Genomic DNA, 14,186 nt, shown 5'->3' with positions numbered 1-14,186 from the left:
TTTTCTTTTAAGAAAAAAAAAGTTTTTTCATTTCTGAAAGAAAACTCCGCCAGCGAAGCTTTGTTTGAGATGCATGCAGCCTGGTCCTTAGCTGGATGACCTCTTTGCTCTGGTGTTGCCTTATCACTTGTGTTTGGCGCAGACCGTGCCCATTGTGTGCTCTGTTAGAGAAGATAAGATAAGCCGCACCCGAGCGCTTCTTCTCTAATATTCAATCTATTAATGGAAGAGTGGACTTTGTAACTGCTGCTATTACAAGCCAACCGTCCGGGGCCCGGGGAAGGTGCCCGGCTTCCAAGCCTCCATCACAGGGACCTTGAGCACATCTGGCGCAGGGCGGGGGATCCAGAGGGGCACCTGCCACCCGAAGGTCCCCGGCGCCAGGTCCCTGTGAGGTTCCCCCGGGTTCTCGCTCTTCCATGGGGGGCGACAGGCAACCCAGAGCCATCCCGAGGGAGAACAGAGGGGGTGGATTAGAGGAGATGGTGACAGGACACTTTTATTTATAGTTTCACTAAAGGGGGGAGAAGGAGCTGTTTGGTGTGGAAGGGGACTGAAATCACGCTCCCCCTTCTCGGCCCCTTTGTGTGGAGCAGTTGTAGCTCGGGTTTGGCTCCGCAGAGGTTACCTGTCACCTCAGCCGCTCCTCATTTCGCAGGAGACAGGTACCTACAATGCTTCCAAGGAAAACACACAGCCAAGCCCCGTGCCTTGCTTGGAAAGTGCAATTTGCTCCTTCTGCCTGCTACTTGTACCATTTTATTTTTTTTCTTCTCATCCTCACCCTGCCTGCCAATTGTGCTTTATTGCAGCGATTTGGAAATGGACTGCTTAATCCTTCACATTGTTACGAGAATGACGGTAACTTCACTTCCCATTTCATAGAGAGCAAGGGGAAAACGATTACTGCGCTATAATGTGATACTCGCTAAATAGGGACCAGATCAAACCCCTGCCAGCCAGAATTTCTCCTCTCGAGCTGAGGGGGTTGGGGAGACTGAGGCTTTTTTAGCTGTTTTGTAACCCTCCGATAAGATTGCTTCTATCTAAACCTCTCACTGGTGAAATGCTCAGAGTCAAAGCCGTAGGTCACGATTGCTATTCAGAACGACCAGCGCTTCGCTGGGCGTGAAGCAAACCTGCATCTGCTGCCGGACTATGCAGAGCTCCTGAAGAAAAGTGGTGTGAAATTTAAATAATTGGATCCACTGTAATTCAGATATAGCAGTTGCTGGAGCGATGACGTATCCAGTTATAAGGAAAGGCAGTGATTTTGTAAGGCGCAATACAAAAATGCCCTCATTTACTCCTTCTCTCCACCTCCAGCTTAATCTACTGCCAATTGAGATTCCTGACCTGGAACTACAGATCGCTTCCCAGATAACTGTCTCTGGTAGCCGGGGAATAGAGATGAATCTTAAGCAACTAATAAGGGCAAATAACGTGTTTAGGAAGAAACTTTGTCAGTAGTGCCTTCATCCCATATAGCTGGAAGCAGCTGAGTGCATCTCGATGCTCTTGGAGATATTGCTGTCTTTGGGAGGCAGACAAAGGCCTGCCTTCATCCTCAGCAATGTCTTCTGTTGTTTTCTCAGGGATCTGCTGGAGCACATAAGCACCTCCATAGTGGGTTTTCAGATTCAGTAGCAGAATTAAAACAAGGCTGCCTTTTAAGGCAGAGGTGAGGTGCATGACTGTGCAAGACGAGGAAAGGAGTAAGACCGTTTACACCAGTTGTGAGCACTCTGGCCGTGGGATGTATTGGTGAAATGACACTGGGGTTTAGTAGCTGTAATATGTGATATTGAAGGTTTGAATGGGTTAAATTTCTCCTGGCTTCTGTATGTCCTTGCACTTTTCTTAGTTTTCTGCAGCACTGCATCCAGGTTTGGATGAAGGGAGTGCAAGGGAGATGCTGACCAACTGGAGCAAGTCCACCGGAGGACAAACAAGGCGGCAAGAAAACCAGAAGAGGCAGCCAGGGAACTGGACTTGCTTAGAGGGGACCTGATACCCACTTTCTGGTACCAGTGAGAGCCAGGCTCTACGCTGAGGTGCACAGCAGAAGAGTAACAAACAGTGGACATATAAACTGAAGCAAAGGACCAGAGCTAAGGAAAAATATTTTTCATTTAGAGGATAATTAATCCCAAGATCAGAAGCCCGCAGCACTCCAAAGACATCACTGACCTTGGAGGTCTTCAGCTCCGGTCTGGGTAAAGCGCTGAGGAACATGGTCTGAAATCAGTGTTCACCCTGCTCTGAAAGCAGGAGGACTGGAGATCTCTCAAGGCTCCTTGCAAGCTGAAAGAGTCACTGGGTCTACGATGGTTTATATTTAAGCTCAGCTCTCTTCAGCATCACTCAGGTTTAATTAGGACTGGGGTCAGAGTTAGAGCAGAAGGAAAGACAGAGTAACAAAGGCTGCTTCCTGCTGGATCTCCGAGGGCTTGGACTGTTAGGTATAGGCTGGGTTTTGATGCTAATATTAGCTGTCTGCCAAAATAAGAGAACTCGGGGCAGTTTGCTTTAAAAGCCTTATGTGGGAGAGTGCCTAGCTGAGGTTCCCACATCAGAATCGTTGTCTTTGCTCTGCTAATGGGTGACTGAGATGGCAGGATGGAAATGTCATTACCGACTGTGCAAGCAAAGTTGTCTGATTTTAGAGTAATAATACAAACCAAAATCTATATACAAAATACAGGATCAAGGTAACACACTGTGGGAGGAGCAGGATCAGTCCAGCAAGTCGCCTTGGTAGAATTGATCTGAATTTCTTAACGGGAGTAAAGAAGCTGGCAAAGTTTACCTGTAGCAATTTGGACAGAAGACCTACTCCTGACCTTGCAACCATTTTGCTAGGAGGCTTGGGTTAGCCCTGCAGAGCCACGCTGCCAGCATCAGGGACTGCAAGGTGCAGAAACCAGCTGTAGTTTGGGAATTTTTCTTTTATTTCCTATCTTCTCCAAGGGTGAGGGTCTCTTTCCCATGAACTCAGGGGAACAGACACACAAGAGTCATCTTCAGAGAACAAACCTCTGGGGATGTAAGTTTCCTTCCTTATTGATTTAAATAAGGATTAAAAAGCAGAAGGTCCTGAATGTAGCTAGAGCTCAGGTCTCTTCCGTCTCACGCTGTACTACGTACCTCATTAATATTACATCTGTGAAAGTTTGGTTCTAAAATATCTGATCTAGAAGAGATTTTATGACCACGAAAACTGGAAGTGGCTGCAGTCAACAGAGGAACTTATGGCACCTGAATGCTGCTGGAAAACTGTCAAACTTTGGGACTTGGCAGGGAATGTTTCCTGAAGGACTGGCTCCGTACCTGTGCAGTGCTCCGGGATATCGCCCCGAGCGAATTCTCTGCAAAAAGCACTCTAGAGCAATATCATATGGAGTCTCCTTTAAATCCCATTTCTTTTAATTTTTCAAGTAAATACAGTAAACAAGCACTGCGGAGCTGCGTTGGTGTGTGCTGAGCACCTGCAGTGCTCTTCCCTCCCATGAGCAAGAAAAATGATTCTAAATGTGCTGGTTTGTTCTTGCATCTTCCAGATGTGCTATCCCGCCATTCCCGGGGCTCCGGAGAAACTCTGTCGGATGCAAAACGCTCCCACAGAACTCGTTTTAATGTCCTTCCCCTTTATTTTACTGTAGTGGATCAGTTAAAATCAAGAGAGCTCTTCTGGGGGAAATACTCATTTTATGTTCTACTTTGTTTTAACATAAAATATGAAATCATCTCTTAGTTCTCTCCAGTTTATTGTTTCTTACAGGTATAGAACAGCGCCTTGCAGAACATTCGTGCCAAAGTGAGAGGGAATTTGCTTTCATGCGACTGAAAAACCTATCAAGCCCAAACTGCCACCACGCTTACGCGCTTAACCTGGATGTGAGGTTTGTCTCTGCTATGTGAATATGTATTCGTATCCATGTGTCTGCATCTATCTTTACAGAAAATTAATACCTACCCACTACAATTTTAGTATTTCAAGCATATAGGAGTGGAACTGATATAAAAGCTAAAATTACAAAAAGAAACTGTCTGCTTAGATGTGGGATATAGATGGAACCTCCTGGCCCAGAGCCTTTGCTGATAAGGGCGCTGATTTTGCTGTTGTGGAGCCAACGCGGTTTCCAGCCCAGGCTGACAGTCTGGTAGAGCGAGCAGAGACTCGCTGTTCCTGTCTATAAGGAGAACCCTAGGGTTTGTAATTTGGACATTTTTACTACACTAAATTTTACGGCAAATATTGAATCCAGAGGTTAAAACTACTGCAGAAGCTCCTAGGAAGAGCATTATTGTCAGCCGCGGGGAGACAGACCGGCTGCAGGCTGGAGGCAGCCTGGCTCTGCCGAGATGTTTGCGAAGTCAATCTCCTGCTTGCGCTTAGCACCCGAGCGTTTCCATACAGTGGTGAAGCCGTATTATCCTGAAGGTTAAATGCTTCACCAGCTGATAAAACATCGATATTTCCAGAGTTCATTTACATCCATCGATTGTTTGTATAATTCTCTCGGACGTTAAGATCATCGGGTGGCAGCGATGGGTGACAAATGCACCCGTATAGGATAAGAAAATGGATATATTCTTGTCTTTTCCTGGGAATAATGTCAGTCCCTTCTATACCTTGTTTTAGCTATGATTAGCTACAGAGGCAGACATCTCTGCCTTCTGATTTGCACTGGTCAGGGCCCGTGTCTCCTGAGGCGCCGCTGGCGTTGTCCTCCCCAGCGCTGCCAGCTCTGACACGCCGGCATTGAGGAGCTGGGGACCGTGGTGACGGCTCGGCACAAACCGTGGCTGCTAAGGGCTGCGTCCATTGAGGGGGCTCCAGTTTACTCCTGTTACAGCTGAAAGAGCTCTTTCAGAGAAAGCAATGACAGCAAAAAAGAAATATTTGCCCGAGGGATGAATGAATGAAGGTTTCTTCCATCACTTTTTCAATACAAGGAGGAGAGATGCTCTGGAAATCCTCTGTGGACTTTCTCGTTTGGTGAAATATTCCCTCCCCTGATTTTTTCATTTGATCATATGTACCCCTTCTATTTTTAGGTTATGTTTTACTTTCATTACTCTGCAGATTCCCATCTTTTCTTTTCCTAAATTGGAAGGCTAATTTAAAAGAATGAGACATCATTAAACTCCATTGGGTTGAGAATTCTGGTCAAGTAATTTTGGATTTGTAGGAAATTATGTTTTCAGCTTTAACTTTCTAAGTTCAGTTGCAGCAACTAGTCAAATACTTCCCACAACTCTTTTCAGATTATGTTTATTCCCTTTTATGAAGTTATTTTAAAGATAAGGTAATTTAGGAGATAAGGATCTCAGTCTGTGATCATAATCCATCCCAAGAGGAAGCCACTGTGCCATTCAGTAGTTCTTTCCCTTCCAACTTCTGTTGTGCCAGCACCTGAGGAGATAACATACGGCAGCATTAGGCACCATCTATTTTGTTGGCTAAAGAATACACGGGGATTTTTTCCGTGTCCAACAGCTAGAACAGAATTTTCCTTCCAGCTGTGTTGATCATGTAATATTCCATGGTGGTACTCGTGGTGATGGTGGGACACCACAGTGAACCAACTCCTACACAGATCAAGGCGCACGGGGGTGATTGTTTTAGCAAAACACAACCCACAGTACAACGCAACTTAGTAAACAGATGCAGAAATAAGAAAGTAGGCTTCAGGTTCTCAAAGTTTTGTGATCTTGGCACCAGCAATTTTAGACAGTATTTTTTGGATTTGAGTTCTCATTCTCTGCTAATTTGGAGTCAGGTTTCTGAATTCTGGCAAGCTCGATTATTTATAATTTTTTTTCCAGCTAATTGCTCGCTACATTCCTGATTTAGAAGAATCATAATTTATGGTTCACCTGTGTGAACCCAAATGATTAATTTGTAGGAAAATATGAACACGTACGGTGTTTCCACATACTCCATTGCCGTAATGGCTCGGTCTGTACACAACAAGTACTCAGTGATGAGAAACTCGCTACAGTGGGAATTGTGCCGTCGCCTTCACTGAGTGCAGGATCGCAGTACATAAAACCTCGGCTTTGTCATTCATGTGTCTGCAGAACGAAAGAAAGATGAATGTGCTACTTCAACTGTAGCTTTTAAATGGAAAGTTTATCATTTTGCCTGGGTAGCCTGAAATGTGTCCAGTTCATGCTATTTTTAGGACATATTCACTTCCCACTCAGCTGTGAGCACAGTCTCCAAAGATGTGACGCATCTGTCTTGCTTTTTGACTTAATGCTGGATATTAAATACTAAAGCAAAACAGACAAGCAAGAAATGATGTGTTCTAGTAACCAGATAGCTGACTCTGCTTAGAAAGCTCTCTTGCAATTTTAATATGTCATAGAGTAAAAGCGATTTGTAAACTGATGTAAGTAATTTCCATTAAAGATCACAAGTTGTACATGGGCGCATTTCTCTCCCTTTCTCTCTTTTTCTCCCTCGTTTCAAAAGTTACTAGAGCTAGTCTCATTATTAGTCACTAAAAAGATACTTTTTTCATCAGTTAAGCTGCAATGACTGGTAATGGCATACTCGGGATTACAATTTTCACTGGAAAAGCTTCTGTACAATGTCAGGAACACTACACGTATCTACAGACACCTTCACAGAGCTCTGCTGCCTGGGGAAACCCTCACCAGCGGGAGCAGGAGCATTCTGCACGCTTTGGCCAGCTGGAATCGGTGCTCTTCACATTCAGGAACATATTTTTATATTTGCTTGTGTATTTGCTACTCAGCCGGTTCCCGCTGGCGTTGACCTCTATAGCAGAGTGTGGTTGGCCTGAACCACAGCGTAGGAAATGAAACGGCAAACCGTGCGTAATTTCACATCTTCATTCCTCCTTTTCTCTCTCTTTGTGGCCAAGTGACCAAGATCCTCCAGTCTATGGGGCTGGAGCAGATTTACACATCTGCATACTTGATAGCCGTGTTGTCTGTTGTCCTTAATTACTGTGGAGCACTGTGCTGAGTAGCTTGTGCATTGACACTCATTTTCTTCATTACTGGTGTTGTCTGAAATTTAACTTTTCCTCCTTCCTGTCAATTCTGTCATTTTGACAACAGCAGTGTTATTTCTTAACCATTTCAGAGCCCTGAGAGGTGCCCAGCAGGAATGAGTTGTTCCTTTTGGCTGACCAGTTTAACAGGATGGCCTGCCTGCCTTTTGTGGGACAAAAAGTTCTGCAAACAAGTTCAGTTTTCATTTTATTATTTGATTTTCTTAACTTTCTTTTTACATGCTATCTGATTCTGTTGACTGTTTTCTCTCTCGTGTGCTGCTGTCCATCCAGTGTTTAGGTTGGAAGCATCTGAGACCCCGTGGGTGTCTGCCATGGGACTGCAGTCAGGAAGACCACACCAGATAAAGATGAGTCTTCTAACGCTGCTTCCCTTGAAACTTGAGAACAATCTCTTGGAGGCTATGGGCAAGTTTTTCCAGAGACCTTTTTTTTGCCTTTTTCAGCTTTTAATATTTCGTTCACGCCTGTGACAGCACTTGAAGATCCACTCTTTGTATTGCTCTGGTATTAGCATGTTCCTGTTTGACTTTTGGGGTGGCAGGGGTCGGTTTCGTCAGCTGTGATCAGAGGGTGAAGAAACTGGCTGACCGTGCACAAGGGATCTCGTAGTGCTGCTGGCCAGTGAGTTGAGTTTTCTCCTGACAAACAGGTTAGATCTTCTGGCAGTGCCTCCGCACGTTTCTTTGAGAACGGAGTTGTTGGAGGACTGGAGCCAAACACAGCAACTCTCCATAAGCTCAAGTAACCCATGATATGACTTGCAGAATGGAATATTTTCTGTAAACTGCACACCTGACAGGCTTGGGTCAGAAAGACTGCTGTTCCTCTTGTCTTTTTTATTAGAGGTAAGTTATTTCTTGCTTGGATCAGGTGGACTTGAGACCATGTCACTTAATAGCCCTTATTAATATAATTCAATATACAGGCGATGCTAACAACAATGCACATCAGTAACAGCACAGGTTTTCGCTTCAGGCCAAACATTTAAGCTATGGTTCTTCTGTTCATGCTATTACAGGGTAGGCTCTAACAAATGGTTATTACAGCAAACTGCCTGCATAAAGTGTAACTGTATTTTATACAGAGTAATAAACAGAGAGTAAGTAGATCCACTTGACTTACTCCAGCCACCAGCGAACGTACAGCTTGCACTTTCAGAAGTTGCTGATGTCTCTCTTCATAACTCCTGTCAGGAATATATTTTCTCCGTTGCTGTACTCATTAAAAATAAGCACCTGAGGTTTCACGGAGACCCAGCGTACCAAGACTGAGTGCACACGATGAAGTACAAGGTACTAATTACGGGAGGGAAGTCAGCGGGCTTTGGAGTGCTGCCAGATCACACAATGTGTTTTGGATGGCTGCAACTCCAGGGGTTAGTTTGTGGTGGGAAAATAAAATTAACATAAATATCCTAATAATTACTTTCCTTGTCTGTGAAATCAGATTGACAAGTCCTGTGGGGGGGAAAGAATTGCTTTAATGAGCCTTCGCAAAGGTGGTGACTGCGGTGCTTGTTCTTGCTGGCGTAAATTTGAACTTTCGGGAGTACATTGTGTCTGTCCTGGCTACTTTTTGTTTTCAAGAGAAAAAACAGGACATAGAAGTGTGCATTTATTTTCAGTTTAAGCAAAATAAAAGTACATTCGGAAATACATTTCACGCCTTTGCTCAGAATCCGTCTTAGCAGGAGATGTCGTGCATGGGTAAGACGTACAGGCTCAAACCCAACTGCAGTTGGAGCCTGAGCTCTTGCTGGCTTCAATATTTTTTCACTAATGTGTAACAGGAATGAACTTTGCCCAGCTTCTTGGGGATAATGTAAAAATTATCACTTGAACCTCGAGTTTATTTGTGAACCTGTCAGCATTCTCCTCTTTCGATGCTTTAAACCAGGCCATCTCACTGCCGCTGATAACATTATGAACCTATATAAATCCTGTCTGTGGCATCAGACTCAATATCCCATCGGCCTCACATATTGTGTCCTGTAACGTCTCCATCATCGTGTCCTGTAACGTCTCCATCTGAAACTCTATGTTTGCTCAGGCTACCTCAGCCCTGAGGCTGGATTTGCGGCTCTGAGGAAGAAGCACCCCGGTGATGGGGGCTGGCCGTGCAGCAACCCGAGCTCAATTCTGAATATTGATTACAAGGTGTCACTGAGCACAGTCACTGCGTTTCTTCCGCCTCTTTTTTGGTGGTCCACAAGGAGGGACGGGGTCATCCCCCCTTACGGGGTGGATTCAGCTGCTTATTGATAATGCAGGGAGATGTGGTTCTGCAGAAAGCCGCTTCTGTCTAAAATCAGCGGTGCTCTGATTTCCACAGCAGATCTGCTTTCCAAGAGCTCTAGGTCTTAAGCGGAGAGGAAAATCCCCCTGCTTACTCACATTTGTGTTCCGCCACACAATCCCTCTACTTAATGCCACACAGCAGCTTTCCTTTGAAAGTGGCTCCTGATTTTTGGAACTGTTTTCAGATTCAGATCTTAACTGTAACAGTAAAAAAGCTTATTTGTTAGATTTGTCAGTCTGAACAGTACCCCAATATCTGAATGTCCCGTATTTCGGGGTGTTCACATCAAGGACACCTCATGTGAATTTAGCTCTGTTCCAAATCCTGTGGGAATGCAAATAGTTTTCTACCTTGAAATGTCCATCTTCCAGGGCACGGGGGTGAGGGAACCTGAAATTTATCCTCTTCTTCGGATTCTCTCTGCTGGATCCCCCCAGGCCTTGGCGTCCCTGGGGGCTCCTATCTGTTCTCCAGGTATTGCGCTCCTCAGCTTTGGGGTTTAGCTCTTCCTCGGACAACGGCCATCGGCGCCCACAGGTGCAACGAACCCAGGGCTGCGAGCCTCTGCTGCTCTCTTACCCCTCGGCGAGGCACCGTCTCGTCCCCCACAACCCGCTGTCACACGCTTCTTTGCAGGCTGTCCTCTGACTTCTCTGTCCTGCTGGAAGCCTGGGAGTGTCACACATGCACACTTTTTATTTTTTCATTTTTTTTTAATGAGCCACTTGCTTTCTGTCTTTCCTTTCCCAGTTCCTGCCGTCACTATTTTTCATTTCCCTTTCCTTTATGTGTATTAATTCCAATACTGTGCCTCTTAAAACCATCTGTACTGGCTCAAAAGCTGCTATTTGAGCTTAAACGGGGATTGCAAAAGCTCAGCAAACCCGAGGCTGCTTTGCAGCACACTCTCACACGTTTGTAGCAGGGCCCAGGGCTGTCAAACCCCATGGTGTGATGCAGCGTGCATGTTTGTAGTGTAGGGATTTGCATGTTTTTACCATTTATTTTGTTTCCTTATTCCTATAATCAGCACAAACAATTTAAATGGGGAAATAGAATTATCATTATTTGCTTTTCATTATAACGCTAAGAAATTAAGCTGGAGAAGAAAGTGTGACATATGCCAGATTACCATAGGCGCCAAATCCCAAACCAAACATGAATTTGTAAAGCCACGTCTGCTTAACTGTAACCGTGCTGATTAGCTCCGAACAGTGCTGGAGGAGACAGTTTGCGTGCGAGTGTACACAGCAACATTTTATCTTGTATTGAAGACACAAATGGGTGTTCTCCGAATGTTTGTTTTCCAAGCTACTGGCAAAGCAGCATGTATTTCAATGCCACCCGGCCTGTCGCGCTGCATTTATTCATTTCTATTGCAGAGGGAACATTTTTGTTCCCTCTTCAAATTAGCTTAACATTTCCAGACTCTGACGGGACAGACATGGTTGCGTGTTGCTGTATTTTTCTATACTGTGGCACTGCGCTATATTTCATAGCAGTACAAGAAAACAGCTCTGAGCTCTGGCCCCACGCTGAAGCCACTGCCTCCCTAACATCGGGCTGCATCTCCTGGGGGAAAAGCGTAGGGTCGCTAGGCAAAAGGAAGATACATCAGGGTTTTGCAGCACGGGAGCGGGTCGCTTGTTATCAGCCACGAGCTGTCGCCACGTGAGCACCGCGGAGCTCTGCGCTGCTGGTAGCCCAAGAGTCGATGGAGGAGCCGAGGGGAGTTTGGCATGGGCATGCAGCCGGCCCCTGGCACAAACCACTCTCCAGGTCCCTGCGCGCAGGATCCCTCTCTCCAAAGCCAGGCTGGTTTCCCCCGCCCTGAGCAGTTCCCGTCGTCGCTCCCCTCTGCAGGGAAAAGTAGCTCTTTATTCCCACTTTTTGCATTTCTGCGAGGTCCTTTCCTGTTATGCCATAGCTGTTTGAGGTCCTTTGAGAAGAGATTTTGCTGAAAGCCCTTTTATGAAAACCCACATAGAAAATATCAACTAGATTTTCCCTATCTTCTGGCCTGTTGACTCCTTTAAACATCTCCAGAGGATTTTTGAGATATAACTTACTTCCGTTCATAAAACTCACATTGACTTTTCCCCAGTATATTAGATGTATTAATGTGTTCACTGATCTTATTTGCTAAAACATTTTCAATTATGGTGGCTGGTACAGATTTCAGGCTTACCAACCGGTAGTTTCTGAGGTCTCATCTGAAGGAAATCCTTTTAAAAAGCTGATGTCACATTTCATCTGTTTCAGACCTTGGGTAATCAAGAAGATTTTTAAGCGAGAGGTTACGCACCATTGTTAAAAATTAATTTAGTTATTTCATCTTGAGTTTCTTTTGCACTCTTGCTGAATGCTACCTGCTCCTGTTCTTCATCTGCGTGTTCCACAGCATCCCCTACCAACACACAGGCCATCTCGTGCATCCCCTCAAAGAGAGGCCCTGGCTTTCCTCTCGACTTTCCTCCAGGCTAAGCAAAGAATTAATTTAGGCTTTCTGCTCTGACCTTATCTTCTCTGAGTATTTCTTTCAGATCCTGATCAAGGACCCCACCGGTTCTCTGACAGACAGACTTCCTGCCTGTAGGGCATCCAAAGACAAATTTACGATTCGTTTTGATGCTTTTTGCAAATTGTTCTTCCACTCTTTGGCCTGCTTCTTGTGCCTTTCACGTTTAAGCTGCCAGATTTTCTACTTTCCTCATTTGGGCGCGTCTTTGGATTTTCAGAAGAATACCTACTTGCTTCTAACAACCTTTTCTCTCTGCTGCTCAGTCCTGCCAGCTTTTCCTTACTGATCCTTCCCAGGTCCCTGCTGACCAGCAGCCGTGTCCTCCAGCCCGGCGGCCACCAACAGCCTCTGGTCCGTCTGGGAGGATTTGGCTCTCTTGGCTCTTCCTCAGGGGCTTTTTCTAACTTTTACGCGGTTCCCCTTTCTGAGGTCAGTACAAGGGTGGTGAATCATCTGGCTCCTGTTGATCTCGCAAAGCAGTTGGGTCTGTACGTTGTGGTCTGTAGCACAGAGGCTCGAAGGCGGCAGTCGAAGCCCATGGTGTGTGCTGGGTCATTTCTACGCTGAAAGGTTCCTTGAACTGCTGCTCCATGCAGCAGTCCCTGACGGCATTGAGAACGCAGGCTCCCAGGCAGACCGTGAGCCACACGGCGGTGGCCGCAGCCATGAGCAACCGTTGTAGCTGAAAGAAAGGGCGAGGGCTTCAGGTTCCGGTTCCACCCCCTGCCAAGGCAAGGGGCTGCTTTCCCCTCCGGTGTTGCTGGGTTGGCAGGGTTTGCTGGCACACCTTGCCGTCAGCGCCAGCAGAAGGGCAGGGGAGAGACCTGTAGCTGGGAGGAGGAGGAGGAGAAGCTGGGGGGCAGAGTGAACCACCTCCTTGCACACCATTGACTCAGGAGTACCCTGGGGACCGGAGCAGTTCTCACAGCCCAACGGATTATTTCACTGTCGCTTCTAAGGGTCTAGTTTTTCTTTCTAATTGCTGAGCCCTGGACTTTTAGCAATAACAGCTGTGCATGCGTTATCTGTTTCAACAGAAACCTGCGGCTGAGAGCTACTGTCCTCCTTTTCAAGAGTTATTGAATAAGCGACAAGGCCGGCTCAAGGCGCCTGAACAATGCAGGCAAAACCAAGTGTCGTTTCCTGGGGGTTGGGGGCTGATGCTCAGCTGGAGCCAGGCAGCTCCCGCGGCTCCGGGGCTGGCTGCACGGGGGGACAGAGCCGGCCATCAGCTTGCTGCTGCCGGAGGGCTGGAAAGCTGCCCTGGCCGGGCTGGGGAGCCTGTCCCTGCCCCGCAGCCAGCCAGGCTCCGCAGCCGCCAGCTAAGCAGGCAGCACCGCCACAGGGACTGTCGCTTCAGCAGCCTGGTGCCCTTGGCATGCCTTGAGCCAACCCTAATAACTGGGATTAGAAGAAAGACAGCGCCTTAAGGCAGCTTAGCGAAATCCAACAGTTAAACAATCCCCGCGCAAAGGCAACAAGTGTCTAGTTGGGGCTGCACAGCTTGCCCTGACACTGAAGGCAAAATAAGGATTCCAGCAGGGAAAAACGGGGCTGCAGCACTGAAACTTTCATCAGTTTTAAGATGCGCTCTCTGTTCTCTTCCTTCTCTCTTACCTTTTTTTTCTTGTGTTTGCTCCCACTATAGTGATGAGATTTTTAAAATAAATTCAAAGCGTATTTGCGTGGGAGGGATGGCTTTAAAACTGAAATCATGTCACCATTGTTTGTGATGGCAGATGACAGCACCTTACTTGGGCAAAATTCCCTTCTATTCCAGCTGTATTTTAAGTAAGGATTGTAGACATTGGGTCAATGGAATTGGCCACCTTCTGCATTAAAATCACCAGCACGACTTCCACTGCTGGCAAGCACCAAGTCCCCACAGGTTCCCCAGACAAGCGCTCGCCCTGGAGCCGTGGAGGTGAGTTCCCCCCCGGGCGGTTACAGCAGAGCCAGGGCTGCTCTTTCCCAGGTTGGGCTTTCCATCACAGCCACAAACCAAACGTTGGCATGAGGAGAGCGGGGGTCAGGTGCTGCGTCTGAACTTGCCTGCAAGAAAAGATTTGACTTGCAACATGGTTGCGTTCACCTTTAGTTGTATAGTAGCAGTTGCAGGAACAATGGCTTAAGGCAAAAATCACCTGGCTTTGGTATTCCTCTGGCTTCACAGACATGAAGGGCTCGATGGCGGGAGCTATAGGTCCTTGTTGACTTAAATTAGACTTACGAGTACTTGGCATTACTGGAAATACAGATCAATTCGTCAGCTGCGGCATTTTCAAAAATGCTGTTCTTTTGCTATAATGTGA

This window comes from Grus americana, chromosome 11 (assembly GCF_028858705.1).
Source record: "Grus americana isolate bGruAme1 chromosome 11, bGruAme1.mat, whole genome shotgun sequence".
NCBI lineage: Eukaryota > Metazoa > Chordata > Aves > Gruiformes > Gruidae > Grus > Grus americana.
The sequence above is the reverse complement of the archived record's forward strand: the minus strand, read 5'-3'. Positions refer to the sequence as shown.